General features: G+C 32.2%; 1 long non-coding RNA gene and 1 pseudogene across 1 annotated transcript; both read left to right on the forward strand.

The window, feature by feature from the left end:
• The first annotated feature begins 684 nt into the window (after positions 1-684).
• On the forward strand, positions 685-2,690 carry LOC122092085. Its single transcript, XR_006144091.1, has 2 exons — positions 685-2,059; positions 2,227-2,690. It is a non-coding gene; the product is annotated as an uncharacterized LOC122092085 (long non-coding RNA).
• Positions 2,691-6,386: 3,696 nt separating this feature from the next.
• On the forward strand, positions 6,387-8,815 carry LOC122091606 (annotated as a pseudogene).
• Positions 8,816-27,093: the final 18,278 nt, after the last annotated feature.

A 27,093-nucleotide genomic window follows, 5' to 3' on the forward strand; every position in this document is an offset into this window, starting at 1 on the left:
TCCACAATGCTTCTCCAACCTTGTAAATACTTCTTCAAATCCTTAAAGATCAACACATAAATCATCTATTAACCCTTAGATTCATCATTTCAAGGGGGATTTTACAAGATCTCAAGAAACTCTACCCAATCAAGGGTTTTACTTGGGTATAGAGAAAATTTAAGGAACCTAACCTTTGCTCACCTCTAAATGTAGATCTAGTGTTGGAGGTCACTCTTCCGGCGTCGGAATGGGAAGATCAAGCCTTGGCGCCGTTGACATCCGTCTCTTGTTCCTCTTCTTTCCTTTCTTTTCTCTCTCCTCTTTACTCTTCTCACCAACGTCCGAGTGTCATAAATGAGGAAGAAAAAGGAAATAAATACTATATATATACTTCTTAAAATAACTAAGTATTCACATGGTGGGTCACTCAGGTGGGTGGATGCGCCCACCTTTCCGCCCACCTGAGGGCCAAAACTTGGGATTTTGACAGAATTCGGCCCTCGGTGCGAATCTCACTCTTGGCATACGATATAATATACGTATGCACCTTAATATACGGCTACATACCTGCTTTATCCGTACATGGCCTTATGATAGGTGCATGTACACGGCTTGGGTATTCCCGTCTCTTCTGGCACTGGCTCGGACTTGTCGGGCCAGCCGGTGTTTAAGGTCACCCTTGCCATCATAGTCCATAAGGAACCCGCTCTAATTCTCTCCGGTTCGGGTCCTGCATGGTTAAACCGGGTCAATCGTGTAATCAGACCGGGTTTAAGAAGTAGGGTATTACATAGATAGTCACCACTCTCAGGCACAATGTGTTCACACGATCATAAGTTCATGTTAATATGGAGGCAGCAGCAGTGGGTGATGGTTTAATCAATTGATCAGAATTTGCAAATAGAAACCAAAAAATCTGAGAAATAACAGATTCAGCAGTGACAATAGGACAATAAGTATCGGTAACAGAGGAAAAATCCAGAATAATATGAGATTGCAAATACCACGGGATTAGAAGACGATCTGGTGAAAATCTTGGGTGAAGGCAATTGTCTATGTTCCCTTTAAAGACCCAAAACCACGATATGATTTGAAGATCAGATCGATAAAACGTCAAAGCGTGGTCCAGAAAAGTATATAAAAACAGAGTACTGCCAGCTATTTTGTGAAGATAAATAGCACCTTAATAGGTATGTGGATCAGGTTGAATCAAGTACCAAATGACCTCTTGATAATGTATACTCTAACCCCAAAAGGATTCCCACTCAATAAGAATAATAAAAAAAAACCAAATCATTGTGAAAAAATTTGAAGAAGTGAAAATGCTTTCGCCACGAAGGTGTTTGTTATTTTTTTTTCGTTTTTATCAGAGCAGAAGAAAGAAAGGGTTGAGAGAGAGAGAGAGAGAGAGAGAGAGAGAGAGAGAGAGAGATAACCGTCATTGCAAATGCTCACTTAACAGAGACTGATGGTAGGGGTTCAGAGTATAATTTTGTATTATGCAGGGGTTATCTCTCTAATAGTGGCATTCTCCTACTCTAGGAGGTGGCACTGTAAATTACCCTTATTGCTTTTGTCTTTGAAGGCATGTTTGATTTCTTTTTTCAAGCATCTGTATTTTTCTTATTTAATGAAGTGACTGAGTTCTCATCCAGAGGAGAAATAAGAGTTAGAGATATTAACATTTTTGTTCAATAGAGGTCAATTATCTTTCTATTACCATTTTCTCAATCTTTAGAGCTAGACATGAATTACTAATTACACAGTTACTCAGGCTTGTAGATGATTGGTCTAGGTTTTTGTGTCGGCTTGTTGATTTCCTTCGCAAATTGTACTTTTTATTTTTATCTTGTTCCATTCTTTATTTGTTTTATTTTGAAGTCACAAATTTTACTTGGCTTTTGAGTTATTAATGTCAGAATCTTAAGAAGAATCCACATAAGCACCAGTCATAGCCACGATTTCTGAAATCCAGCAACACCCGTTAATGGAAACTTCATAGAGCCCTGGTCATATCCTACTACTCAAGCTTTTGCAAAGAGAAGAAGACCTCTTCGGGTTTTGAATCACCATGATGGTAACCCAATTTGACAACATCAAACTGGAATTATTTAAGTTGTCCTCTTTTCTCTTCACCTTTTCCAATTGTTCACAAGAACATACATGCAGGAGATTGTGGCTTCTATCATTGTTATTTATATCTTATTCACTTACCTAACTATTGTCTTCATATTTTTGGTTTAGATTAAGCTTTTTAGGTATTGGAAGGTTTCGAGGTAGTTTCAACATGAGAAAAGCGAAAGCAGAGCGGTTACGAGGTGCATCTAAGAATTAAGGATTAAAGGGAGGTGTATTGCTCTGTTGAAAGAGTCTTAGAATGCAAAACGGATGAAAATCTCTCAAGCCTCAAAATCAAATGGAAGCCTCTTTCTTGGTTTTCCAAAAATGTTGTAACTATTTGTCTTGTTTGGTTCACAGGTATGGTCCTCCCAGCTTGGAAGTATATCCTTAATGGTTGAGAATGACCTTTGCAAGTAGAAGGACATAACATCAGACTTTAAAATAAATTTAAGGAACTAACAATTACACTTGGTATGCTCTTTCAAATTACATCCTTTCTGAAATGCCCCTTTAGATGATTTAAGGCTGAGTGAAATTACAATGACTAGCTCTAAATGGCCTAATATGGAGATTCCACTTGTTTGCTAGTGTCTAGATAATGTTTTCTTTTTTACTTTTCATTGATTTAATATTTGAATATTGTTAGTCTATTTTTTATTTCTTTTTAACAACAACAACAAAAAAACTTAGCCTTATCCTCCCTTAATGGGATTGGCTACATGGATCCATAAAAAACGAAATAGAAATACATAATTAAATAAACAATAACAAGTAAATAAATAAAAGGAGGGGGTGATGAATAAAGGCAGATGAGAGTAAGAGGAAAGAGGTCCAGCCCACTAAGTCAGTGCTTGACTTTTAATGATATGTCCAGTGGTTGACTTGTAATGGAATCAATAAATCTCCACTGGTTGGGCTGTGGCTGCCAAATGTTTTGCACAACAAACAATTATTGTGTTAAATATCCATACAAGCATTTTTTTTTTGTCCGAAGCCTGGTTTCTCTGGTACACGCATTTATGATATGCTTGTTTCCCTTGCCACTTCCTTTAGGTTTGAAGTTAAGTGGTCAATTATTCTCTTGGTAATTTAATTATATTAGTACCATTCAAAAAAGATGCTTTCTCAATTTGCAACTACAAAGTATTAAGGAATATCACATACATGTTTGGATGAATGAATTGAAATTCTTATCAAGTCTTCTGACCCTGGCCATTGAAATGCAACAAGTTATCACCTATCTTTATCCCCTTTGCAAAGGATCTATATTAGAACTCATTTTAATTTTTGGATTTTTTTTTTTTTGATAGAACATTCTACCTTCATCTTAGGTAAGGCAAACTGCTCTCTTTTAAGGAAGCACCTAGTTCCATCTTTCTTTCGTGAGAAGCACTTTATCATTACCACTGCCCTTTTGACTTATTGGAAGATAATTTTTTACAGAATTTATAATAAATTTTTATTGGGGTGATAGGGGAAGGTAACTCTTGTATCTATGGTAGAGAACACATTTACAGGGTCGAATTCTGTAGAATCAGATGGTTTGAAAATGATGAATTGTTTATATAGGAAATTATATATCAGAATATTGAGGGATCAAACATATAAGAGTAAACAAGTTGTTTTTATGGTGAGAAAATTTTCTAACTATCACTTGCATTGCCTCTTTCAGACACACCTGTAACAACGGGCTGAAATTGTGGTTGTACAGGAATAGTTTCTTACTGTGTTTGCAGGTTCCCTTAAATTATTATAGTTTTATTTCACTCACTCACTCTCTCTCTCTCTGCTATGTTGAATGTATGTCTGCGATAGATAAGCAGTGAACTACAACATTGGTGGGAAAGGGATTTGGAATTGGTGTTTTATAGAAATCACAATCTTCTACTAATAATAAAAAAATGTTTTTCTACTCTTTCCATATTTTATTAACAATGACTATTAATGGAAGTACGCTTTCATCCTCTCTCTCTCTCTCTCTTTCTATATATATATATATATATATATATCTTTGTCACAGAGCTTGAATATCTATCCTTATAGTAGAGAAGTGTTTCACTCATGACACTGGTGGGAAAGGAATGGTAATCGAAATTGGGTTTTAATGGTAATTGCTATCTTCCAGTGTAATGTAAATAATATTTTCAATTTGAATCTACTAGCATTATTGTTTTAAAGCAACATATTCTATTTTATTATAGGATTTTCTCTTTCGTCACTATACCGAGTGAAGTATACGCTTCACTAAAATATTATGGTTAAGAGTGCTGAGTATCTCTTCTTAAATACTTGGTGAAGCGATCTTAAGCGATCTATTCTCATCTCACGGTATCTACAATTTTCAAGCTTTATTTCTCATACGAAGCTTCAGTAGGATTCCAAAATTATATATGTAGTCACCTTTTTTATTTGTTTCATTTTAAAGTTGCAAATTTTACATGTTCTTTGAGATATTGTGGGTAGAATCTAAAGAAACCCACGTCGTGGAAATCCCTGTCAATGAAGAGCATCATTAGAAAGCTCCAGTCTGCTATAGCCACAATTTCTGCACTACAGCAACACCCATTAATGGAAATCTCAGAGAGTACGGGTCATCTGTTGCAGCAACATCCCTTCCTTATTGGTCCTATTCTTGCATGTTGTTGCGTGTGTGTAGATATTTTTTATTCTTGTTTAGCTCATGTTGTATAAATACCTCTTTAAGTTCATCTACTCTCACATCCTCTTCCTCCACCCCCACCCCATTAATAATGTTTTTGTTAAGAAATAGAGAAAAAAGATGGAGAAACATGACCTCTCGCGAGGCTGGCTGAGAGGAACCTAAGAGGGGAAACCCAACCAAGGGTTCCAAGCCCAATGCTTCCGAAAGCAACCTAAAATTAACACTCATTTATTACTAAACAAAAAAATCAGAAGCCCTCAATCACACATTACCTTCAAATTCTCATAAGCCTTGGGAAAAACACAAAAAATGAACAAAACGTTGTCACAACAACCCTCTACTCTACTCCTAATCTCCTTATTGTCCCATCTAGTTGAAATAATAAATTGAAAATGTGTGTAATGTCTTTGTGAGTAAAACCATACATAATATATGTTGTCTGAATTTTTAAAAAGCTTTGTTCACCTTACCCTCCTCCCCGACTCGACAAAAATAAGGATATTGATATATTTTATTCATCTTGATCAATTTTATTAGTGATTTATTTCTAGTATGCGGGAAGTGATTGACAAACTTTTGGTATGTTCTTCTACCAAAGTTGATTCTATACTATCAATGCTATAAGGTTTGGTTGTTCAAGAGTTCATAGATCTGGCTGTAGACCTGATGCACTGACGCTCCTTTTTATTAAGGCTTGGAACTAGCAACATAAAAACAAAGGCCTGGCTTAATTTTCTCTGATTGTTGACTTACAGATTCTGTTGGTTAAACTATAGAAATATTGTTTAAGTTCCCAAAGGTAGGTGCAACTTTTTTATTAATTTTTTAGAAGTAAAACTGTTTTAGTCTAGTGGTTCAATCCGATGGCCTAAACGACAAATTATGGCAGATAAAACATGTGTTTAATGGTCATGGCGCTGACCTGCAATTTTCTTAAAGATCAAAACATCAAACCAGAGTTTTTGTTCAGTAAGCTATAGTTTGACCAACAAATAGTTTAATCTTGGATTGAACCATCGACCTTCTATGGTGTGTTTTTTAAGCATTATGACACCTGGTCTAAACTGTCCAAGGATTTGTGAGATCACTGGTTTAAAAAAGAGGCGACTACTAAGACTGTTTAATGCATTTGGTGCCACCTAATTCTTCTTTTGATATTCATGCTTTTTTTATGTTTGTAAAACTATTTATTTCCTATCATCACATAGTGTCCTACTGAACTTCTGAATACTATTTGGTTAATTTTAATTGTTTGTGGTACATTTAATTAATTTTCCCTAGCACTGGTATGGTGGAGCTTGGTGAAGATTGGCTTACAGTATAACTTTCTGATAGGAGTTCCACAAAACATCTCTTCTTTTATGATGGTAGTTTTAGTTTTTGACTATGTTACATTGCTGATTTCTTTGTAATTTTATCTTGTTATGTTGAATCGAAAAACCATGGGCATGGGGGACTCATTTGGCTTATATACTAACATATAGCAAAACTTCAAACTTTCTTAATCCAGATTTTGAGTTTTTGAATAGTTGCATTCTGAAAAGGTGAGAACCTTTCTCGCAATTCTTACTTGTATTTGTTCTTTGTTATAATTTTGATAACATTTGGAGGAAGCTGGAAAATGAATGCGAAAGGGCACTTACCCTTGAATTATCCAGATCAAAGGGTTCAGTTCCAACTCATCATTGGAGAGGCAAGTATGTCCTCTTGCAAACATATGGGAGGAGGAGCACATCTGTGCTCGGTGGTGGATTCTTTTGCAGCCTTACTCTTTGGGATTGCTAAAGTCCAGGTGGATGGGTGGCAGAGCGAAGGAAGGTGGAGGTCTATGAACCTATGCCTATGCTTTATGGATTATGCATCTCCATGTTTGTAGCTCATCCTTGGTTTGTTTGTGTAGCTCTCCATGCTTTACACTAATACCAATTAGAATTAATGTTTTCTACAGAGGATCATCTGAAGTAATCACTCTACCATGTGACGTTCAAGAAAGAGATATCGCATGAGACATGTCGTATCTGAGTATTATAAACATAATAATAGTTGGAGATTGGCGGGCTATAGAGTAAGCAATTCATTCTCTTATTAAGCAAGAAGGATTGGGCACCATATGTTTTTGCACCTACTGATGATGTTGTAAGTGTGTAATGGTCAATGGAACACTCCGAACAAGTTCCAGCAGTGATGTGGAGGAAATGCGGGTCAAAATTCGTCAATGGAAGGTGAAGATTACAATGATGGACTGATTCAATCCTTACATGATGCATCCAGGGTGTTTGAGTTGGATATCAGGTAAAATAACTCATTATTGAAGATCTTTTGGTTTTATACTAACTAGTTCAATGTAGATGGAAATGCATGGGCGAAAGCACTATGTTATTAGGTTTTTCCTTGCTATACCCTTCGAAAGTTTGTCTTTTTGAAGTATGCTACTAATATGTTCATTACTTGTTTCGCATTTAAAACAACATAGTGTTGCTATATCTTATATTTTCAATGCGCGAGGTGATTGTGTCTACCACAATTTTGTAATAAGAAATATGAGTTTTATTGTTTGGGTAATTTACAATGCCACCCCCTAGAGAGATCATATATTAGAGAGACACCCCCTGTAGGCCTGTATATTACCAAATTATACTCATACCCCTGCCATCAGTCGCTGTTTTGGAGTATATTTTAGGTGCTGATGTATTTTTTTCTAAATACCAAAGTACACTTACAAAAGGTAAAATACCAGATATACCCTTCTCTTAACCCCTAACCCTCATCACATACCCTTCTTGTTAAACCTCTGATCTGTAAAAGGGAGGAGAAATTAAGAGATTTGAAGAGAAAAAAAAAACTTAGAAGACTAATATTTTGGAGATTAGGAAATCTCTGGCAACAAAGAAGATGGCAAACAAGTAAAACAATTGAAGAACAACCATAGAGAAAAAAAGATAGTCACCACCCTCATGCACAATGTGTTCACACAATCATAAGTTCATATTAATATGGAGGCAACAACAGTGGGTAATGGTCTAGTTTGATCAGAATTGCAAATAAAAACAAAATATCTGAGAAATAACGGATTCAACATTGACAATAGGACAGTAAGTATTGGTAACAGAGGAAAAATCTAGAATAATATGAGATTGCTGAGGAAAGATCCAGAATAATAAGAGATTGCAGATACCACGAGATCAGAAGACGATCTGGTGAAAATCCTGGGGGGAGGCAAGTGTCTATTTAATAGCTAAATATTATTAATATATATATATATATATATATATATATTTATTATTTCTTTATAACAACAACAATAATAACAAAAAAACTGAGCCTTATCCTACCTTAATGGGGTTGGCTACATGGATCCTTGAAAAAGGAAGTAGAAATACATAATTAAATTAACAATAACATGTATCAAATGGGGGAATTATTTTAGTTGTGGAAATCCTTATCAATGAAGAGCATCAAAAGAAAGCTCTAGTCGGCTATAGCCACGATTTCTGCACTACAGCAGCACCCATTATGGAAATCTCAAAGAGCACAGGTCATCTGTTGCTACTCAAGCTCTGACAAAGAGAATAAGACCTCTTCTGATGGTGAATCGCCTTGATGACAACCCTAATTGACAATATCAAATTGGGGAATTATATTAGTTGTGTTGTTTTATTCTAATCCTTACATGGGTTTTTCCTTACCGTTCTCTTAAGCTTTTCCAATCATTCACAAGAATATGCATGCAGGAGATGGTGGCTTCTATCTTTGCTATCTGTAAATTTTTCAATTCCTTAATCCTTTTGATCCAGATGACCTATAAAGTTTCAAGGCAGTTGCAGGGGGACAAGCGATAGCAGAGCAGTTTTGACGTACATCTAAGAATTAAGGATGAAAAGAGGAGTTTTGATATGTCGAAAGAGCCTTAGAATGCAATGAGGATGAAAAGCTCTAGAATTGGAAATCAAATGGTAGCTTCTTTCTTGGTATTCCCAAAATCTTCTAACCATCTGTCTTATTTGTTTTATAGGTTTGGTCTTCCCGGCTTTCAAGTACCTTTGTGGTTGAGAATGATCTTTGCACAAGGTAGGATAGGAATTTAGGCTTATAAAATAAAGTTGAACCAACAACTATACTTAGTATGCTCTTCTAGATTACATCCTTTCCAAAATACGCCTTTTGATGATTTAGATTGAGTGAAATTAAAATGACTAGCTCCAAATGTCCTGCTATTTAGATTCTACTTATGGCAAGAATTATAATCTCTTGTCTTATGTTTCCTTTTTATTAGTTAAGGTCTTGCTTTTAGGACTGCTCCCCATCCTTCTATTGATCCATCTATTTCAATTATTTTATATTCATTTTCATATGGATACCTTAAGGGAGGTATATTTTGTACGATATTTTTTATTTTTTCTATTAATAGTCTATCTTGTGTATTAAACTTCTTTTCTCCTTTGGGGTTTGTTTTAGAATATAAAGGTCCTATTATTTTTCCTAAGTTTGGAATAAAATCTCTCGCTTGGTTTACTAATCCTATAAAGCTTTTTATTTCTTTTGTGGTTTTTAATTCTGAAGGAAATTCTAAAATCTTAGTTGCTATATGAGGTTGTAATTTTATTTTTCCTAATCCTACTTCTAGTCCTAAAAATTTAATTTCTTCTTTTCCTATTTCCATCTTTTTCTTAGAAACTACTAATCCATGTTTATAAAATTCTGAAAATATTTTATGTAAATGTGCTATATGTTCTGATTCAGTTTTTGAAAAGACTAATATATCATCTATATAAACTATACAAAAATTTCTATATGGTAGAAATATATTATCCATTCTTCTTTGAAATACCGAAGGTGCATTTTTCAATCCAAAAGGCATCACATTCCATTCGTAATGTCTTTCAGTTGTTGTAAAAGCTGTCCATTTTTTAGATTCTTCTTCCATAGCTATCTGATGAAAACCTGATTTTAGGTCAAATTTTGAAAATATTTTGGCTTTTTGTATAAATTGAATTAGGAAATTTTTTTGTGGTAAGTTATATGCATCATCTATTGTATTATCATTTAATCTTTTATAATTTATTACCATTCTACTTTTACCTCTTCTTTTTTCACTTTCTTTCATAACTATCATAGCTGCTGATCTATGTGGGCTGTTAGATTCTCTTATTAATTTTAATTCTAATAATTCATTAATATGTAATTTAAATTGTTCTGAATCTATTGGATGATATTTTGGTACTCCTGAATTTATTTTTAAATTTGTATTTATGATTTCTAACCTCATTGTAGGTTTATCCTTTTCCCAATGTCTCAAAGGGTTTTTATCTTGGATTATTTCTATTTTTTCTAATCTTTCTATCGCTTTCTTAATACTATTAGAATTTTCTAAAATTGCTAAAATTGATGATGGATTTATCCCATCTTCAAAGTTTGTTGGATCTTGTTCTAAATTGATTTCTTCAAATTCTTCAAATCCTTCATAATTATTATCATTTTCTCGGGTTATCTCAATATTACTTTTTACTTCTCTATTTATTTTACATTGTCCTGGTACATTACAGGGGCATTTTTCAAATATTTTTCCATTATTTTTAGGTTTTGGATATGGTGGATAGGTTGGTGTTTGTGTTATATTTTTGAATATTATAATACTATGTTTATTAACATATAATCCTCCTGATTGTGCTAATATAAATCCTAATCCTAATAACATATCCCAAGGACATTTCCTTAGGTATACATCATTAAGTGGATAATCTGTTGAATATTTATCACATACATCTTTAAAACTTATAGAAGCTGGTTTTAATCTATATTTATATTCAGTTTCTATTCCATCTACTGATGTTGCTATTGTTGGCTTCTTAGTTTCTTCAAAATCATTTTGGTCAAAAAACTTTGGATTTATTATAGAACTGGTACATCCTGTATCTATTATAGCTTTTAAATAGACTATTTTCTTATTTATTTTTATTCTACAAAGTGTTTGTAAATTATTTAAACTGTTTTTTACTTGACAGAATATGGATGTTTCCATTTCTGGTTTTTCTATAGTGGCTAACACCTGATGTTCTGTATTTTGATTACTACGACTAGGTCTATTATCTGTTGATCCAAATCCTCCTATTCTTTTTGTATCAGGTCCTTGTTCATAATTTGGTAGTATTATAGCCTGTGCTATTTTTTGTCCTGTTTTTACAGTATGTGCTATTTGAGTAAAATTTCTTATTATTACATGAATATTATCTTCATAATCAGAGTCTAATATTCCTCCTATTATCATTAGTCCTCTTGCTGCCATACTAGATCTTGTTTCTAGTTTTATCCCATATTTTTCTGAAATGGAATATCTTACTTGGACGTCTATTATTGTAATATCATTAGGTAATAGAACTATTTCTATGGGTGAAAAAATATCATAACCTAAGGATCCTCTTGTCGACTTTTCTGGTTTTATTCCTCCATTTTCAATTATCTCCATCCATTCTATTTTTGGTTCTTCCAATACCATTAGATCATGATCTTCTTTATTTTGTAGTTGAGCCTTTAATATAGTTATTTCGTCTTCTAAAATCTCTATCTTCTTAGTAACTATTTTGTCCTGTAATTTTACTATCTTCTCATCAATCTTCTGAACAACCTCTGATTCATCTAAGCAATGCTTACATCTCTCTTCAAAGCATTTTTCACATTGATATCTTACTGTTATCCATGGATATCCTTGACACTTTTTACATGCTATATCATGTGATCCTGATCCATTTTTCCATCGATGATTATTTTCTATACATGTATTTGTTAGTACACATATATTTTCTAAATATTGTTGCATTACACTTGGTATTTCTTCTTCTTCATTTTCATCTTCAAGATTTGGATTAAATATTTCTATTGATACAATACTATATATTGATTCTGTATCACTTATATCATCTTCAATATCTATCAAACAACATTTTGAATCTTGTACCACTAAAGATCTTTTTGTATCCTCATTTATTCTTCTTGGGCACTTTGATGCCAAGTGATCATCTCTATCACATATAAAGCATCTTAGCTTTCTCTTATAGATTCTATCTGGATCATACATCCTAGCATGATGATCTTTGTTCAAAAATGGTCTTCTTGCATCTGATCTTCTAAGGTAGTATCTTTTCTGAGGTCTTCTATTACTATAACTTCTTCTTTGATATCTAGGTCTATATTGTATTCTTTGTGGCCTAGCTTTTACATTTTGTTTTCTTCTATAAATATCCTTACCTTCTTTTCCATATATTTGGGGAACGTAAATATCTTTACAAAAATTATATTGTTCTCTTTGAAATTGTTGTTGGATTTGTATAGTTATACATTTTTCTTTTAAGCATTTTATAATATGTTGTATTCTGATACCTATATTATCATTGTCTGGATTATCATTTATAGGATGCCATTTTTATCTTATTTCTTCTCCTAACTGTCCTGGTAATTTTTGAAATAATTTATCCTTTACTGACTGAGTAAAATAATTTCCACTTATACTTGCAAAATAGTAATATTCTTTTAAGAAACTCTTTGCATATCTATAATCTGTTAAAACTAATCTTTCTAGCTGTGCTAAGGCTTCTGTCTGTTGTTCTATTCTGGCACTATTAGGGTCTTTCCCTGTTGCTAGCATATGTATTTTATTAACAAAATTATATGGATTTGGTCCAAAAGTTTTTAACATTCTAATTTCATCTGGGTATTCTACCTTATATCTTTCCCAATTTGCTTTCATGGTTTCTCCTAAAAATGTTTCCAAATATTGATATAATTCATCAACCTCCATTTGTTCTTTAAATTGTAAACAATCATTTATAACTTTACTTTTCCAAATATCAAGTACTGAATCTAATTTTTGGGGATCATGATATCCTATGTTTAGTATTTTACCAGATTCTTTATTATCAGCAAATGTAACTGGTTCTTCTATTGGTAATCTTTTTCCTTTAGGTTTATAATATTTAAAATCATCTTTTGGTTGTCCTATCTCTGTTGGTTCTAATTTCCATCTTGGTCTATTTCCCCATGCCATATTTGGGTTATTAGGACCATATGGTCTTGTATTATCATATCCTCCTTCATTCATAGCCTCTATATTTTGTAATTCTTCTATGTCAGATGCTAGACTATCATTATCATTTATTTCTTCATTGATTAATATTCTAGGATCTATTTCACTAATTTCACTAATTTCATCTTTAACACTTTCATTTTCTTCTTCTATGGATTTTCTTATAATAAATCTATCTCCTCTATCAATTAATTCTTCATCTTCTGTCATTATTTTTGATTCTATTGCTAAATTTTCTAGTCTAATTTTGTCTTCTTTAGTAAGTTCTATTTTATATTTTCTTTTATACAATAATGTTCCTATTAATCCATATTTATCATGTTGTTTTAATATTTTTATTTCTTCTTGTGTTATTATTCTATCTTCTATTACAGCTGATGTAATATTCTGGTTTTCTAAATCTCTTATTAGTCTTTCTCTTTCTTCATTATCTATAGTATCTGTTGAGCTTCTTTCAGCTCCTGGTCTTGTTTCATAATCTAAAAATCTTAACTTATGATTATTATTACTATCTTGATATATTAAACTATTTCTTGGTACATAAACTGTATTTGTTTCACTATCTTCTGTTATTCTATTTAAATTCCATTCTTGTCCTGCTAATATTGTTGGGTCTATTTCTGGTGGTTTTAATAATTTACTTCCTTTTGATCCTATTCCTTCAATAACTTCTTCTATAGATACTTTATAATTAGTTGTAGAGTTATTTGTTATTTTTCCTATTAATCCTATACACATCATGATATTATCTCCTTTGAATGACTCATATCCTTTTGTCATAACTTTTATTTTTATATATTTAGGTAATTCTTTTATTTTTAATTGAAAATCTGGGGCTACATAATATAATGATTTATTATTAGACAAATCTACTTCTGTCATAGCTATTAAGGCTTGTTTTAATTGGGTTTTAGTATCCCATCTCTCATCTATTAAACATATTAGTACTTTTGTTCCTACTTTCTTTCTTGCCAATCCTTTAATTCCTATTATAAATAATCCTAGATGAAAATATCTTTTATTTGTTATTAAAAGTTGCCTAATTGATTCTTGGCTTATTACATCTATGGTTTCTACTTCATCATCTGCAACAGATAGAGTAACCTCTTGATATCCTGAAAACAAACTAGTATCTCTTAAGAATCTATTGTGTGCATATAACTGTCTTGGGTCTATCATACGAGCTTGTTGTGTACTAAATCTAGTTATATCAGATTCTATATCTACTACCTCTTCTAGTCTTATATCTTCATTATTACTATTACTTCCACTTCCTCTTAATATTCTTCTTATCATGCTATCATCGGTTGTATTCTGGGGTCTTGTATTGTTTTCTTGTAATGTTCTACTTCTTCCTGAAAATGATCTGAACCTATTCATTTTAATTTATATGGTTTTATTGAAGTTCCTTCTTCTAATATTTTTTCTGCTGGTATAAAACTTCCACTAAAAGGCTTTTTTGTGACTTTGGTACTATCTCCTGATGTAGATATCTTTAATCCACTGAGTTTTTGTCCTATATCGTCTAATTCTTTAGAAATTTCACTATTTTTATTTATTACTTCTAGTTTCTTTAATATTTTTATTAATCCTATTATAATTAAATTATTTTGGACTATTAATATTTGGTCGTGGGATGCTGTTGGTTTATATTTTGATAATCCTAGATTTTCTATAGATAATCCTAGATTTTCTATAGATAATCCTAATGAATAATCTTCTAGCAGGCTTCGTAATTCTGTTATCTCTGGTTCTAAACTCATCAATAGTTTTGAATTTCTTATTCTCCTTTGCTCTTTTTGTATAATCTCAATATTTATTTATTATAAAATTTCAATAAATCTTCAAGATTTTTAATTCTACTCTCAAACTTATTAGTTATCTCTAAGAATTTCTGTTCTATCCTTTTTGACAATCCTAATATTTCTTGTATTAAAATCTTATTTGATTCAGGATCTGTTTTATTCTTTTTTAATAGTAGTGTAATGCTTTGGTTAATATAATCTAAATTTTGTTGAATTTTATATGATGATAGATCTTTTGTATTAGGAGAATTGAGAAAATTATGGTTTTCTAATTCTTTAATTATCTGTTCTTGGTTCTGATTTAATCTTTCTGTTAATGATATATTTAAGTCTATTAGACTATTTATTATTTCTAATATGTGATCTGGATTATTACTATGTAATCTATGTCTGTGTCTTATATCAAATCTGCAATCTAATTTATATCTATCAGTTGTGATTATTTCTGTTTTTTCTTTAGGTATTTCTAAATTTAAATATTCTAATCTGTCCAGGTTGTTAAGCTTCTTGGTAAAGCTAATAAAGGATAATAGTTTCTATGTAATCCTTTCCACTGATTATATTTTAAAATTTGTCTTCTGTATTTATTAAGTATTTCTTCTGGAGTTAAACTAGCTTTTTGTAAAATAATTTGTTTTACTTCTTCTGGTAAATTTCTTAATTCTTCTGAAGATTCTATTATTGAGGTACAATAATCTTTATATTCTTCAGAAACTATAACAGATAAAGAGTTTAAATCTAAGTATTCTAATCTAAAATAATCGTAATGATAAATTCTGTTATATTCACTAGTGAGATATTCTATAAAGCTAAAATAATGCAAATAAACTGAGAACATAAACTTTTTATAAATTAAACAGAATTATAAATAACACTGCTCTGATACCAAAGAGAATTAGGCCGGAGACTACCGGTTCAGTTGGAAAACGCAAAAGGAAAATTATAGAAAGAAATCGAGAGTTGAGCACAGAATGAGCACAGGGAAAGGAAAATCAAAAGAGTATAGGGTTTTGTATAGCATTTCGAAAAAGAGCTTAAAAAAAAGAATTTTATTTTTTTTAGACCTTAATTCAAGCTTGCATAGGACGTCATGCCTATAGAACTCACATGCTCACACTGGGATTCAACCGATGATACACGCACAGTAATTTAGGCCCAGTTCTTTTGGAATGCTAACTCAAACAGTCTTTTTCCTTAAGGGGAATACTTAGCCAGGGACTACAAATCTTCTAGTTCATGTAGGACGCCCTGCCAACATGATTCATACCCTCACATAGGAGTTCTGCTCACTGGAACTTAAACGGCCTCCTTGGCTGAACGTCAAGAGCATAAGGTCCTATTCTTTTGGATATAACTAGATTTAGTACACAACAAGCTCGTATGATAGACCCAAGACAGTTATATGAACACAATCGATTCTTAAGAGATACTAGTCTGTTTTCAGGATATCAAGAGGTTACTCTATCTGTTGCAGATGATGAAGTAGAAACCATAGATGTAATAAGCCAAGAATCAATTAGGCAACTTTTAATAACAAATAAAAGATATTTTCATCTAGAATTATTTATAATAGGAATTAAAGGGTTTGCAAGAAAGAAAGTAGGAACAAAAGTACTAATATGTTTAATAGATGAGAGATGGGATACTAAAACCCAATTAAAACAAGCCTTAATAGCTATGACAGAAGTAGATTTGTCTAATAATAAATCATTATATTATGTAGCCCCAGATTTTCAATTAAAAATAAAAGAATTACCTAAATATATAAAAATAAAAGTTATGACAAAAGGATATGAGTCATTCAAAGGAGATAATATCATGATGTGTATAGGATTAATAGGAAAAATAACAAATAACTCTACAACTAATTATAAAGTATCTATAGAAGAAGTTATTGAAGGAATAGGATCAAAAGGAAGTAAATTATTAAAACCACTAGAAATAGACCCAACAATATTAGCAGGACAAGAATGGAATTTAAATAGAATAACAGAAGATAGTGAAACAAATACAGTTTATGTACCAAGAAATAGTTTAATATATCAAGATAGTAATAATAATCATAAGTTAAGATTTTTAGATTATGAAACAAGACCAGGAGCTGAAAGAAGCTCAACAGATACTATAGATAATGAAGAAAGAGAAAGACTAATAAGAGATTTAGAAAACCAGAATATTACATCAGCTGTAATAGAAGATAGAATAATAACACAAGAAGAAATAAAAATATTAAAACAACATGATAAATATGGATTAATAGGAACATTATTGTATAAAAGAAAATATAAAATAGAACTTACTAAAGAAGACAAAGTTAGACTAGAAAATTTAGCAATAGAATAAAAAATAATGACAGAAGATGAAGAATTAATTGATAGAGGAGATAGATTTATTATAAGAAAATCCATAGAAGAAGAAAATGAAAGTGTTAAAGATGAAATTAGTGAAATTAGTGAAATAGATCCTAGAATATTAATCAATGAAGAAATAAATGATAATGATAGTCTAGCATCTGACATAGAAGAATTACAAAATATAGAGGCTATGAATGAAGGAGGATATGATAATACAAGACCATATGGTTCTAATAACCCAAATATGGCATGGGGAAATAGACCAAGATGGAAATTAGAACCAACAGAGATAGGACAACCAAAAGATGATTTTAAATATTATAAACCTAAAGGAAAAAGATTACCAATAGAAGAACCAGTTACATTTGCTGATAATAAAGAATCTGGTAAAATACTAAACATAGGATATCATGATCCCCAAAAATTAGATTCAGTACTTGATATTTGGAAAAGTAAAGTTATAAATGACTGTTTACAATTTAAAGAACAAATGGAGGTTGATGAATTATATCAATATTTGGAAACATTTTTAGGAGAAACCATGAAAGCAAATTGGGAAAGATATAAGGTAGAATACCCAGATGAAATTAGAATGTTAAAAACTTTTGGACCAAATCCATATAATTTTGTTAATAAAATACATATGCTAGCAACAGGGAAAGACCCTAATAGTGCCAGAATAGAACAACAGACAGAAGCCTTAGCACAGCTAGAAAGATTAGTTTTAACAGATTATAGATATGCAAAGAGTTTCTTAAAAGAATATTACTATTTTGCAAGTATAAGTGGAAATTATTTAATCAGTCAGTAAAGGATAAATTATTTCAAAAATTACCAGGACAGTTAGGAGAAAAAATAAGACAAAAATGGCATCCTATAAATGATAATCCAGACAATGATAATATAGGTATCAGAATACAACATATTATAAAATGCTTAAAAGAAAAATGTATAACTATACAAATCCAACAACAATTTCAAAGAGAACAATATAATTTTTGTAAAGATATTTACGTTCCCCAAATATATGGAAAAGAAGGTAAGGATATTTATAGAAGAAAACAAAATGTAAAAGCTAGGCCACAAAGAATACAATATAGACCTAGATATCAAAGAAGAAGTTATAGTAATAGAAGACCTCAGAAAAGATACTACCTTAGAAGATCAGATGCAAGAAGACCATTTTTGAACAAAGATCATCATGCTAGGATGTATGATCCAGATAGAATCTATAAGAGAAAGCTAAGATGCTTTATATGTGATAGAGATGATCACTTGGCATCAAAGTGCCCAAGAAGAATAAATGAGGATACAAAAAGATCTTTAGTGGTACAAGATTCAAAATGTTGTTTGATAGATGTTGAAGATGATATAAGTGATACAGAATCAATATATAGTATTGTATCAATAGAAATATTTAATCCAAATCTTGAAGATGAAAATGAAGAAGAAGAAATACCAAGTGTAATGCAACAATATTTAGAAAATATATGTATACTAACAAATACATGTTTAGAAAATAATCATCGATGGAAAAATGGATCAGGATCACATGATATAGCATGTAAAAAGTGTCAAGGATATCCATGGATAACAGTAAGATATCAATGTGAAAAATGCTTTGAAGAGAGATGTAAGCATTGCTTAGATGAATCAAAGGTTGTTCAGAAGATTGATGAGAAGATAATAAAATTACAGGACAAAATAGCTACTAAGAAGATAGAGATTTTAGAAGACGAAATAACTATATTAAAGGCTCAACTATAAAATAAAGAAGATCATGATCTAATGGTATTGGAAGAACCAAAAATAGAATGGATGGAGATAATTGAAAATGGAGGAATAAAACCAGAAAAGTCGACAAGAGGATCCTTAGGTTATGATATTTTTTCACCCATAGAAATAGTTCTATTACCTAATGATATTACAATAATAGACGTCCAAGTAAGATATTCCATTTCAGAAAAATATGGGATAAAACTAGAAACAAGATCTAGTATGGCAGCAAGAGGACTAATGATAATAGGAGGAATATTAGACTCTGATTATGAAGATAATATTCATGTAATAATAAGAAATTTTACTCAAATAGCACATACTGTAAAAACAGGACAAAAAATAGCACAGGCTATAATACTACCAAATTATGAACAAGGACCTCATACAAAAAGAATAGGAGGATTTGGATCAACAGATAATAGACCTAGTTGTAGTAATCAAAATACAGAACATCAGGTGTTAGCCACTATAGAAAAACCAGAAATGGAAACATCCATATTCTGTCAAGTAAAAAACAGTTTAAATAATTTACAAACACTTTGTAGAATAAAAATAAATAAGAAAATAGTCTATTTAAAAGCTATAATAGATACAGGATGTACCAGTTCTATAATAAATCCAAAGTTTTTTGACCAAAATGATTTTGAAGAAACTAAGAAGCCAACAATAGCAACATCAGTAGATGGAATAGAAACTGAATATAAATATAGATTAAAACCAGCTTCTATAAATTTTAAAGATGTATGTGATAAATATTCAATAGATTATCCACTTAATGATGTATACCTAAGGAAATGTCATTGGGATATGTTATTAGGATTAGGATTTATATTAGCACAATCAGGAGGATTATCTGTTAATAAACATAGTATTATAATATTCAAAAATATAACACAAACACCAACCTATCCACCATATCCAAAACCTAAAAATAATGGAAAAATATTTGAAGAATGCCCCTGTAATGTACCAGGACAATGTAAAATAAATAGAGAAGTAAAAAGTAATATTGAGATAACCCGAGAAAATGATAATAATTATGAAGGATTTGAAGAATTTGAAGAAATCAATTTAGAACAAGATCCAACAAACTTTGAAGATGGGATAAATCCATCATCAATTTTAGCAATTTTAGAAAATTCTAATAGTATTAAGAAAGCGATAGAAAGATTATAAAAAATAGAAATAATCAAAGATAAAAACCCTTTGAGACATTGGGAAAAGGATAAACCTACAATGAGGTTAGAAATTATAAATACAAATTTAAAAATAAATTCAGGAGTACCAAAATATCATCCAATAGATTCAGAACAATTTAAATTACATATTAAAGAATTATTGGAATTAAAATTAATAAGAGAATCTAACAGCCCACATAGATCAGCTATGATAGTTATGAAAGAAAGTGAAAAAAGAAGAGGTAAAAGTAGAATGGTAATAAATTATAAAAGATTAAATGATAATACAATAGATGATGCATATAACTTACCACAAAAGAATTTCCTAATTCAATTTATACAAAAAGCCAAAATATTTTCAAAATTTGACCTAAAATCAGGTTTTCATCAGATAGCTATGGAAGAAGAATCTAAAAAATGGACAGCTTTTACAACAACTGAAGGACATTACGAATGGAATGTGATGCCTTTTGGATTGAAAAATGCACCTTCGGTATTTCAAAGAAGAATGGATAATATATTTCTACCATATAGAAATTTTTGTATAGTTTATATAGATGATATATTAGTCTTTTCAAAAACTGAATCAGAACATATAGCACATTTACATAAAATATCTTCAGAATTTTATAAACATGGATTAGTAGTTTCTAAGAAAAAGATGAAAATAGGAAAAGAAGAAATTAAATTTTTAGGACTAGAAGTAGGATTAGGAAAAATAAAATTACAACCTCATATAGCAACTAAGATTTTAGAATTTCCTTCAGAATTAAAAACCACAAAAGAAATAAAAAGCTTTATAGGATTAGTAAACCAACCGAGATATTTTATTCCAAACTTAGGAAAAATAATAGGACCTTTATATTCTAAAACAAACCCCAAAGGAGAAAAGAAGTTTAATACACAAGATAGACTATTAATAGAAAAAATAAAAAATATCGTACAAAATATACCTCCTTAAGGTATCCATATGAAAATGAATATAAAATAATTGAAACAGATGGATCAATAGAAGAATGGGGAGCAGTCCTAAAAGCAAGACCTACAGAATATAGTAGTAAATTAGAAGAACAAATTTGTAGATATGCCTCTGGAGTTCATAAAAGAAAAAATCTAAGTCCAATTGACTGTGAGATTGAAGCAGTAATAGCAGGATTACAAGCTTTTGATTTCTTTTTAGTTTTAAGAAGTTTTACTTTAAGAACAGATTGTGAAGCTATAGTAAAATTTTATAAAACCCTTAATGAAAAAAGAGTTAGTACAAGGAGATGGTTAATATTTAAAGAATTAATTTTAGGAAAAGGATATAAAATTAAAATAGAACATATAAAAGGTAGTGATAATTATATAGCAGATTATTTATCCCGTGAATGTTTATCCAAACCACTAATTTGATTTAAATGTCTTACAGAAATCAAAAAGACAGGAACCAGATTTTGATACTTTAAAAGAAGATTTTGATAAGCTTCCAAGTTTAGTAACAACTTGTAAAAGATATAGAAAGAAGATGGCTCAAGACAAAGGCAAAAAACCTTGGTCATCGCCACCAACACCAGAAAGGAGCCCCTCTCCTGATACAACAAGGAAGGTAACAGAAATGATGCAACAAGCCTTTGGCAATATTGGAATAAAAGGAGGATATAAAGAAGCCCCAGAACATGGGATTCAGTATGAAAGAAGATATTTGAAGCAGATAGATGAACCTTTTGGGTTCAGAAGTATGTATAAAATAGGTACCGAAGAACAGGTTATCTTAGATAATCTATGGGTATCTTATAACAAGATTTTGAAAGATCCATATAACAAGCAAAGAAGAGAGCATTTTATGACCAGCATTAATTGCTGCAGTTATCAATTTGCCAAGATGAAAGAAGCTAGAAAAGAAAATTATCCCTATTATGTTCTTGTTGAAGGACATACTCCGGGAGTATATGATAGATGGACAGAAGTGGTACAACAAATTAAAGATTATCCCAAGCATCCTTGGTTTAAAGGATTCCATAGATTAGAAGAAGCACTAGATTATGCTCGTCGTAATCTAGGTCCAAATTTCTATATAACACCTGCCCTTAGATTCCCAGTATCTAAGGTCAGAGATACAACAAGTTTTAAAGAAGCATTAATTAAGTGTGAACAATGTGATACAACAAATTCCAGAATTGCAGAATTACAAAAGAATGAGTCCCAGCTCAAAGAAGAATTGCAGGTCACCAAAGAAAAAGAACAAGAATATTATCATCGGCTAGCTTTGAAGGAAAAAGAAGTCCAAGAATTACAAGAAGCCCTGAAGCTTATCCAGAAGAATAAAGTTATGATAACGACAACACCAACCCCTCCAGCATATGAAAATCTTCTCAACCGAATTCAGAAGATGGAAGAAACATTAAAGCAAAAGGAAGAATATGAAAAAGCTTTTTCGGAAAGGATGAAAGAGAAAACAGAATCTACAAAAGCAAGAATGGAGCAGATATTTGCAAAAAATCTTTATTCGGAAGCTTCCAGTGCATCCAAGGAAAACTTGCCAGAAGATAATTGAAGCATATGGATTTGAAAAAAAAAAAGATACTTTAGACGTGTCACCAACAGACGTGTCACTATCAGAAGAGAAAATCAGAAGAAAATTTTCAAAAAGCAAATTCTCACCGACAGTGGAGATCAATTTTCAAAAAGCAAAGGAAAGAAGTTTCGCCGAAGTTTCAAAAAAGCAAAAAGTAGATTCCACCGACAGTGAAGCACAGATAATGGAGAAAACATTTACTAATAGAATGACAGTTGTCCCTAATGTAACTCAGATCCTCGGATCTGAAATAAAGTTTTTTTCCATGTATATATTTTCCTATAAATAGAGCAAGTCCCGGGAAGGAGTCCCCCCCGGAAGTCTTTTGTTTTCTTAGAATCCTTGTAAAAGAGTTCTGATAAAATATTTTCCAGAAGCAATTTAACGAAGTAATTTTCTATCTACATCATTCCTGTAAGTTCTCTTTTATTCTTGATTATATATAGTTTGTAGTTCGTTTTATAGCAGCTTCTCGTTCTATTCTCAGATCAAAGCCTACAGTCGTGCCTCTTGATTCTGTGAAATAGATCTGGTCAAGCAGCTTTATTATTGTTCTGTTCATAATTAACCATGAGTGAGTAGTTCATCTCATCAAAAGAGTAAAGGGTATATGTGTGGTTAAGAAAAGAGCATTATGTATATATAATTTTATAATTTAGAATTGTAAATTCTAATATTACTTTTCCGAAATGATTGAAAGTAGGTTAAGGTTGAAGATCTTTCTTAGGGAGTGATTAGGACACTTGAACTCTGTATTATATCAGGAGTAGTGGACTGATATATAACCAGAGAGTAGTCTAAAGCTCTAGATCTAGATCGGTATCTGCTATCATTCAGATTAAGTAGCCTTATGACTATACTGCAATCTCTTCTAGTAATATTCCAAAAGAATAGGACCTTATGCTCTTGACGTTCAGCCAAGGAGGCCGTTTAAGTTCCAGTGAGCAGAACTCCTATGTGAGGGTATGAATCATGTTGGCAGGGCGTCCTACATGAACTAGAAGATTTGTAGTCCCTGGCTAAGTATTCCCCTTAAGGAAAAAGACTGTTTGAGTTAGCATTCCCAAAAGAACTGGGCCTAAATTACTGTGCGTGTATCACCGGTTGAATCCCAGTGTGAGGATGTGAGTTGTATAGGCATGACGACCTATGCAAGCTTGAATTAAGGTCTAAAAAAAAAAAAGTCTTTTTTTTAAGCTCTTTTTCGAAATGCTACACAAAACCCTATACTCTTTTGATTTTCCTTTCCCTGTGCTCATTCTGTGCTCAACTCTCGATTTCTTTCTATAATTTTCTTTTTGCGTTTTCCAACTGAACCGGCAGTCTCCGGCCTAATTCTCTTTGGTATCACAAGAATTGAAATCCAACATCAAATTGAATTGAGTTATTTTGGATTTTACAATTCATGGAACTTGACTCAGTTTGTATGAATTAGCTATAGTAAGATATAATAACTAAATACTTTAGTATAAGTTTAGCTGATAACCTTCCCCCTTTGTCGATCCAGTTGGTCCTTTCTGCTATGTCACTGTCTTCACTTATCTCAATTTCTGGCATTCTTCCCCTTCATGTTTTCAGTACTTGATCTCAAATTAGTAAGAATTCATATTGGAAGATAATCTATGGAACCATTGGGTATACATTAACCAGATAGCTACACAAGAAAGTGCAACCTTCCAATTCACAATTTCTGTAAACCCATTTAACATGAGAGCCTTGATGGATTCGAACCATCATTGCCTGGGAACAAACCCAGGTGCTCTTCCTTATTGAGCCAAAGACTCACCAACCTACATAAACCAGGTCAATTTAATCCAAATATAACAACCAAGCACAGAGAGAGATAGAAAGAGAAGAACAGAGTGAGTTAGAGAGAAGAAGTAGAAGAAGAATAGATCTAGAATGATCCTAAAAGCAGTCAGCCTTAAGAATCTGAGTATTAACAGAGTAAGTAGTTGGGTTATTTAGCTCATGGAACAAACAACACCAACTTGCAGCAATAACATGTTTCTCTCAGGAAAACTTCATCAAGAAATCACACAGGATATTCACTAATTCCATAGGATCAACATGGTAAACACTTGTACAACTAGAAACTCTATTTGTCTAATCACATTTTTTATTTTATTCAAGAAGCCTCATATCCAGAGGTTTCTTATTGGGGAAGGGAGAAGTTTGAGTTTGGGTGGGACCCCCACTCAGTTCATAGCAGTCATGGAGACCTACACCCGTGTGGGACTCAGACTGGGGTACCCTTCTCAATCCCTGAGGTCCTTGCCAGTGAGATCCACCCCTACATAAGATCCACATTGCAATGCCCCCAACCCACATCATCAATGTGTTTGGGTTCAGCTATCAAAACTTATCAATTTCCCAACCCAGGTCTAGTTGAGTTTGGCTCCTCTACTCAAGCTGGCCTGAACAAGTATGCTTACATACCTGATCAGGGGTTCAACCCATAATGCATAGAGTTGCAGAATCTTATATTGCTCACTGTAGTATGAATTAAAACTGAAACCAATGCTGGAGGTGATACTGAATTTGATTGTAATACTGAATTTGATTAAGAAAAATTTATTCATAAGCTTTAGATATACAAAAAGCCTAATTCAAATCATGATCCAACAAAAACAGAGATAGAGAAGAACAGCTTTATTGGTAATACATGGATTAGCACAAAATTAAAAATAAAAAAGACTTACAAACAGAGAAAGAGAAAAAACACCTTCATTGGTTATAAAGAAAGACTTGGGGGACTCCATACAGTAAAAGAATAACCAGTCAATGAAAACTCCTCTTATTAGGTCTTGATCTATCTCTTGAGTTTGACCCACCAAATTGGGGGAAATCTTGTTCTCCATGAGTGGGGGTCCCATGGGCATCTGGATTTGCAGATATTAGAAGATTGATATCACTGCAGCCACCCTATTTTTCCAATAACACAACTAAGATTCTGATTATCGAAAAGTTATATTCTAAATAGAAGTCAAAATTCAAAGCATCTAACACAAAATTACGAATGAACAGTTATACAGAAAAATGTTTTCTTTCCTATTTTCTGAACAACTAAAAAAAAAAAAAAAAAGGAAAAATATTCAGAAAATTTGATCCAAATGATTGAGAAAAAAGGAGACGAGCTTTCACGGCTCCTTATCATAACTAAATTGGAATAGAATGAATTACAGAGAGAACTGATTCATGATACCCAAACGACACAATTATTTTTTAGGCCAACAATGGATCCCTTCCAAGTGATATCCATTTCTCTAGTAGATCCTCAAAGTACAGAACAACTTATGAACATCTCTTAAGGTTATCTGAATGAGTTCAACCAAAAAAAAAAAAAAGGTTATCTGAATGAGAGCTCAAGAATTTATATACCACTACACACTAATGAGATAATGGAGGCAAATGAAAAAGCAGATCATCATGATATGAAAGCACTCCTTGTGGATCCAAATGGTTTAATTTTCCTCCATATGAGGTAACCACCCATTTTAAAGCCAAAATTAAGCAAATAAACTCTGTTTAACCTAATGACAAAATTAAGAGAATATCTTATTGTGGTTTCAGATACCTATAATTAAGAATTTGGAATGGAGAAGAAGATTGATACCCGGGAGCCTAGAGGATACTCGCCCTTGATCGCCAAAGCCCCTGACGTACATATCGGTCGCCGACAGAGATTTGTCTAAAGACATCGAAAAAGAGCCCAATTGCATAACAAGAAGCGTTTTCAGAGAAAAAGTCGCCAGCATTGGCTTTAGCAATGCCTCTGCGATTGCACTCGGCCAAATCGATGTGGCTAAGATCGGCGCTGGTAGTGAAGATGCATCAAGGAGAATGAAGGCATCGAAGTTTATCAGCCGTGACAGGAGTATAGCCAGAACAGAGGGCTCTCACCGACTGCGCATATGTGGTCAAGAAGAGGTCCAAAGCATCGAAGACTCCCACGCTTTGAGAAATCTGAACTTCTTCAAGAATCGATCTTCAACAAAAGCGATTGAAAGAACGGGACGGAGTTGCAAAACCATCTTCTCTTTTTTCCTCTTTCTTTTTGATTTGGTGGGGGCGGGGTGTTAAAACGGGGATTTGGCTCATCTAGAGAAAGAATGATAAGATGTATCGCCGATGTATATTTTTTCCCAAGGTTTAAGCCACCATCACCATAAGATCAATAAAATTCAGGTGTTACGCTCCTATACTGAGCTAGACGATATATGGTTCACCCCCGTGCCATAGAAGAGCTGAATCTAAGTTTCGTTCCCATATGATACTAGAATTGTTCCCACTTCATCATCCATTCTTCCATGATAGCCCTACCACGTGGTAATTATATTTCTTAAATCATAATTTTCACTACAATTTGAGAAAAAGAATCCAGTTTAGAAGTAAAAAGTAACTTAAATTGTACGGCAAGATTGATAAATTAAAGAAAAAATTACATGATTGCCCACTATTGGGTTTACTTTTATAGAAATACCCTTGATGGGTTTGACTCAACATATTTATCCAAAAGCACTTTGCGTATTACAAAAATGACCGAAACAGTGGAAGCCGTACGCATCCCCTCGTATC

The sequence above is a fragment of the Macadamia integrifolia genome, chromosome 10, assembly GCF_013358625.1.
Source record: "Macadamia integrifolia cultivar HAES 741 chromosome 10, SCU_Mint_v3, whole genome shotgun sequence".
Classification (NCBI taxonomy): domain Eukaryota; kingdom Viridiplantae; phylum Streptophyta; class Magnoliopsida; order Proteales; family Proteaceae; genus Macadamia; species Macadamia integrifolia.